Source organism: Sebastes fasciatus, chromosome 22 (genome assembly GCF_043250625.1).
Source record: "Sebastes fasciatus isolate fSebFas1 chromosome 22, fSebFas1.pri, whole genome shotgun sequence".
Taxonomy (NCBI): domain Eukaryota; kingdom Metazoa; phylum Chordata; class Actinopteri; order Perciformes; family Sebastidae; genus Sebastes; species Sebastes fasciatus.
Window position 1 is genome coordinate 26,095,006 of NC_133816.1, and position 6,188 is coordinate 26,101,193.

General features: G+C 46.0%; 1 pseudogene; it reads left to right on the forward strand.

The window, feature by feature from the left end:
• The first annotated feature begins 325 nt into the window (after nt 1–325).
• Nucleotides 326–5,971, forward strand: LOC141760666 (C-type lectin domain family 10 member A-like; annotated as a pseudogene).
• The last annotated feature ends 217 nt before the right edge of the window (nt 5,972–6,188 follow it).

Here is a 6,188-nt window from a genome sequence, read left to right on the forward strand (position 1 = left end):
ATGTAATCATGTGTTTCAGGGGAATAAAGTTTCAGTGCTTAAAATTAAAACGTGTTCTTTTATAGAATGACGGTTTAATCCTCAACCTGACTCTTGACACTTTTAATTAAACACATTTGCTTCAGTTTTACCCGACACTTCAACTCCTTTTAGTGCTTCACAGTCAGCTTTTGCTCCCAAAATAAATACACTTCAAAAGCTCCGAAGAATCAACACTTCAGCTTTTATCAATCCCTCCAGCTTCAGAAGAAGCCAGTCTTTAGTAGTTGGCGTATTTTAGTCCAGACTAACAGAGTGACATCAGACTTCGGTGTTTTCCAGTTCAAAGTGCGTCTCGGAGGACGATGACCCTCGGCTCGCTGTTTGGACAGTCGCGCTGTTTGTCAGTCCTCGTCGTGACAGGTGAGACACGGCCGTTTGAAGGAGCTGAGAGACAGAGAGGGAGACATTGCCATGACGACCGAATACCATGACAACGTCGAAGATGACAGCAGCTCCTTCTGGAACAAAGGTACCTGTCTGTCCCTCCACCTGTCTGTCTGGTTACACCGACTGTAACATGAAAGAGTCACTTCCTGTCTGTCTGTCTGTCTGTCTGTCTCTCCGTCCATCAGAACCAGCTCCTGTCTACTTCTCAGGAGTCTCCAGGTTCAGACGCTGGTTGTTTCCTGCTCTGACGGCGACAGTCATCCTGATTCTGATCATCGCCCTGGGAGCCAGCAGTGAGCACACACACACACACACACACGCACACACACACACACACACACACACACACACACAGTTAAAGACAACAACAACTGTCAGTGTGTAACCTCCTTTACGACAAGCTAGTATGGCATGGTCACCATCTTGGTTTTTAGCTGTTGCCATCTTGGTTTTTAGCTGTTGCCATCTTGGTTTTTAGCTGTTGCCATCTTGTTTTTTAGCTGTTGCCATCTTGGTTTTTAGCTGTTGCCATTTTGTTTTTAGTTGTTGCCATCTTGTTTTTAGCTGTTGCCATCTTGGTTTTTAGCTGTTGCCATCTTGTTTTTTAGCTGTTGCCATCTTGTTTTTTAGCTGTTGCCATCTTGTTTTTTAGCTGTTGCCATCTTGGTTTTTAGCTGTTGCCATCTTGTTTTTTAGCTGTTGCCATCTTGGTTTTTAGCTGTTGCCATTTTGTTTTTAGTTGTTGCCATCTTGTTTTTTAGCTGTTGCCATCTTGGTTTTTAGCTGTTGCCATCTTGTTTTTTAGCTGTTGCCATCTTGGTTTTTAGCTGTTGCCATCTTGGTTTTTAGCTGTTGCCATTTTGTTTTTAGTTGTTGCCATCTTGTTTTTTAGCTGTTGCCATCTTGGTTTTTAGCTGTTGCCATCTTGTTTTTTAGCTGTTGCCATCTTGTTTTTTAGCTGTTGCCATCTTGGTTTTTATCTGTTGCCATCTTGTTTTTTAGCTGTTGCCATCTTGGTTTTTAGCTGTTGCCATTTTGTTTTTAGTTGTTGCCATCTTGTTTTTTAGTTGTTGCCATCTTGTTTTTTAGCTGTTGACATTTTGTTTTTAGTTGTTGCCATCTTGTTTTTTAGCTGTTGACATCTTGGTTTTTAGCTGTTGCCATTTTGTTTTTTAGCTGTTGACATTTTGTTTTTAGTTGTTGCCATCTTGTTTTTTAGCTGTTGCCATCTTGTTTTTAGCTGTTGACATCTTGTTTTTAGCTGTTGCCATCTTGGTTTTTAGCTGTTGCCATCTTGGTTTTAGCTGTTGCCATCTTGTTTTTAGTTGTTGCCATCTTGGTTTTTAGTTGTTGCCATCTTGGTTTTTAGCTGTTGCCATCTTGTTTTTTAGCTGTTGCCATCTTGGTTTTTAGCTGTTGCCATCTTGTTTTTTAGCTGTTGCCATCTTGTTTTTTAGCTGTTGCCATCTTGTTTTTTAGCTGTTGCCATCTTGTTTTTTAGCTGTTGCCATCTTGTTTTTAGCTGTTGACATCTTGTTTTTAGCTGTTGCCATCTTGGTTTTTAGCTGTTGCCATCTTGGTTTTAGCTGTTGCCATCTTGTTTTTAGTTGTTGCCATCTTGTTTTTAGTTGTTGCCATCTTGGTTTTTAGCTGTTGCCATCTTGTTTTTTAGCTGTTGCCATCTTGGTTTTTAGCTGTTGCCATCTTGGTTTTTAGCTGTTGCCATCTTGTTTTTAGTTGTGGCCATCTTGTTTTTAGTTGTTGCCATCTTGGTTTTTAGCTGTTGCCATCTTGTTTTTTAGCTGTTGCCATCTTGGTTTTTAGCTGTTGCCATCTTGGTTTTTAGCTGTTGCCATCTTGTTTTTTAGCTGTTGCCATCTTGTTTTTTAGCTGTTGCCATCTTGATTTTTAGCTGTTGCCATCTTGGTTTTTAGCTGTTGCCATCTTGTTTTTTAGCTGTTGCCATCTTGTTTTTTAGCTGTTGACATCTTGTTTTTTAGCTGTTGCCATCTTGTTTTTTAGCTGTTGACATCTTGTTTTTAGCTGTTGCCATCTTGTTTTTAGCTGTTGCCATCTTGTTTTTTAGCTGTTGCCATCTTGGTTTTTAGCTGTTGCCATCTTGTTTTTTAGCTGTTGACATCTTGTTTTTTAGCTGTTGCCATCTTGTTTTTTAGCTGTTGCCATCTTGTTTTTTAGCTGTTGACATCTTGTTTTTTAGCTGTTGACATCTTGTTTTTAGCTGTTGCCATCTTGTTTTTTAGCTGTTGCCATCTTGTTTTTTAGCTGTTGACATCTTGTTTTTTAGCTGTTGCCATCTTGTTTTTTAGCTGTTGACATCTTGTTTTTAGCTGTTGCCATCTTGTTTTTAGCTGTTGCCATCTTGTTTTTTAGCTGTTGCCATCTTGGTTTTTAGCTGTTGCCATCTTGTTTTTTAGCTGTTGCCATCTTGTTTTTTAGCTGTTGACATCTTGCTTTTTAGCTGTTGCCATCTTGTTTTTTAGCTGTTGCCATCTTGTTTTTTAGCTGTTGCCATCTTGTTTTTTAGCTGTTGACATCTTGTTTTTTAGCTGTTGACATCTTGTTTTTAGCTGTTGCCATCTTGTTTTTTAGCTGTTGCCATCTTGGTTTTTAGCTGTTGCCATCTTGTTTTTTAGCTGTTGCCATCTTGTTTTTTAGCTGTTGACATCTTGTTTTTTAGCTGTTGACATCTTGTTTTTTAGCTGTTGCCATCTTGCTGGTTAGTGATCAGACGGTAACAGTCTGTAACTGTCTGTGAAGTTCACTCATGTTTATGTTCAGACACGAAGACGTGGAACCGACTCTGGTCGGCGGAGAAAAGTGTTTCCAACCTGACGGAGACGCTGAGCGCCGCGCAGCAGCTCACCAGAGGTAACACACCTGACAGGTGATCACAGACCGCCACGCTCTCCTCATCCTGTAATCTGATTGGACTAGGACTTCCTCTGTTGTTCTGCTTCAGGCGCAGCTAAAGACGTTCACCGCCTCAAGTTCGCTGTGGAGAGCAACAAGGACGAGCTGACCTCAGGTGAGCCGGACGACCCCGAAAACACACACTGTTGCTGCTGCTGCTGCTGCTGCTGCTACAGCTGCTGTTGCTTCTGCTGCTGTTGCTGCTACAGCTGCTGTTGCTTCTGCTGCTGTTGCTGCTACAGCTGCTGTTACTTCTGCTGCTGTTGCTGCTGCTGCTACAGCTGCTGTTGCTGCTGCTGTTGCTACTGTTGCTACAGCTGCTGCTGCTGCTGCTGTTGTTACTGTTGCTGTTGCTACTGTTGCTACAGCTGCTGCTGCTACAGCTGCTGCTGCTGCTGTTGCTGTTGCTGCTGCTGCTGCTGCTGTTGCTTCTGCTGCTTCTGCTGCTGATGCTGCTGTTGCTGCTGTTGCTGTTGCTGCTGCTGTTGCTACAGCTGCTGCTGTTGCTACTGTTGCTACAGCTGCTGCTGCTGCTGCTGTTGTTACTGTTGCTGTTGCTACTGTTGCTACAGCTGCTGCTGCTACAGCTGCTGCTGCTGCTGTTGCTGTTGCTGCTGCTGCTGCTGCTGTTGCTTCTGCTGCTGCTGCTGCTGATGCTGCTGTTGCTGCTGTTGCTGCTGCTGTTGCTGTTGCTGCTGCTGCTGCTGCTGTTGCTTCTGCTGCTGCTGCTGCTGATGCTGCTGCTGTTGCTGTTGCTGCTGCTGTTGCTACAGCTGTGGTCTATTCACTCTACTGTGTTCGCTCTACTGTGTTTACTGTATCTCCTGTGTGTTCAGTGGCGGAGGCGTTGAAGCAGCTGTCCACTCTGGACTCCATCAGCAGGACGGTCGCCTCGCTGAAATGTTCCATCGAACGCATCCTCCGCAACAGTAAACACACTGAGACACACCTACAGCATCTATACTGGTCCTGATCCAGCCCACAACGTCCCCACCATCTGTCTCTCCCCCCCTGTGTCTTCTGACCTGTCTGTCTCTCCGTCTGTCTCTCAGGTTCAACAGTGGAAGGCTGCTGTCCTCTGGATTGGGACAAGTTGGGCTCCAGCTGTTACTTGTTCAGCAAGACATCTCTGTCCTGGGACGAAGCGAGAGACTGGTGCAACGGACACGAGTCCCACCTGGTCATCCTCAACACCGACGAGGAGTGGGTGAGACAGCCCGTCTGTCTGTCTGTCTGTCTGTCTGTCTGTCTGTCTGACAGCGTGATGTCATATAACCATCTGACGGAGGTTGATCCTTGTGGGACACCTTTGGAGAGTTCCCCCATGAAGTTAATTAGCTGTCTTTCTCTCTGTCTCTCTACTTGTCTGTCTCTCTGCTTCAGGAGTTTGTGATTTCTCACATCATGGGCACCTTCTACTGGGTGGGTCTGACCGATGAGAGGACGGGGGAGTGGGAGTGGGTCAACCAGACGCCGTATGTCATGAACAGAAGGTGAGCGGTTACACTCGTCTCCGTCTTTATGAGACGACTCTTCAAACCTCCGTCAGACTGACCCCGGTCCTGTGAGACTGGTGAACTAAAAACCTGTGAATGTTTGTGTGGTTTCCAGGCGCTGGGTGCCCGGTCAGCCCGACAGCTGGACCGGTCACGGTCTGGGCCGCGGGGACGAAGACTGCGCTCACCTGCACTATCAAGGACGCCTCAACGACCTGCACTGCTCCACAAAGATGCGCTACATCTGCCAGGCACACAGCCGGCGCAGCTGAACAGCTCCGTCTCTGTCCAGGCTTCACTTCTGTCCAGGCTCTGCTTCTGTCCAGGCTCCGTCTCTGCCCACGCTTCGTCTCTGTCCAGGCTCCGCTTCTGTCCAGGCTCCACTTCTGTCCAGGCTCCACTTCTGTCCAGGCTCCGCCTCTGTCCAGGCTCCGCTTCTGTCCAGGCTACGCTTCTGTCCAGGCTCCACTTCTGTCCAGGCTCCGTCTCTGTCCAGGCTCCGTCTCTGTCCAGGCTCCGTCTCTGCCCACGCTTCGTCTCTGTCCAGGCTCCGCTTCTGTCCAGGCTCCGCTTCTGTTCAGGCTCCACTTCTGTTCAGGCTCCGTCTCTGTCCAGGCTCCGTCTCTGTCCAGGCTCCGTCTCTGCCCACGCTTCGTCTCTGTCCAGGCTACGCTTCTGTCCAGGCTCCACTTCTGTCCAGGCTCCACTTCTGTTCAGGCTCCGTCTCTGTCCAGGCTCCACTTCTGTCCAGGCTCCGTCTCTGTCCAGGATCCGCTTCTGTCCAGGCTCCGCCTCGGTCCAGGCTCTGCTCTACCCAAATTACACTAAATAATTCCAACACATCAGACCGATCCGTTTCTGTTGTGTCCACGCCAACGCTGCTCGGGCTGATGACATCATGGCGTCCAGCCAATGAATGGATGAATAATCCCGTCTTCTATATTTCTCTTCATGTTCAGACTCAAACCAGCAGTGAGTGTATCTAATAACCAGTATAACCAGTATAACCAGTATAACCAGTTTAACCAGTTTAACCAGTATAACCAGTATACCCAGTATAACCAGTATAACCTGTATCCTGATATCTGATATATCAATAAAAACACATCACTGAGCCTCGATGTTGTTCCTTCATCACTGTAGGGGTTCTACTTTGGTAGGTTTTGGTTATTAGCAAATTAATTAATAAATAATAATATAATTATTAATATTAATAAGGATTATCAATAAACATTAATAATAAACGGGGCACCACCCTGGAATCAGGGACCAATGACCAAAACGTTAATATAGTCTCATTATATATGCTAAACTATCAATTTGGAATGTTGA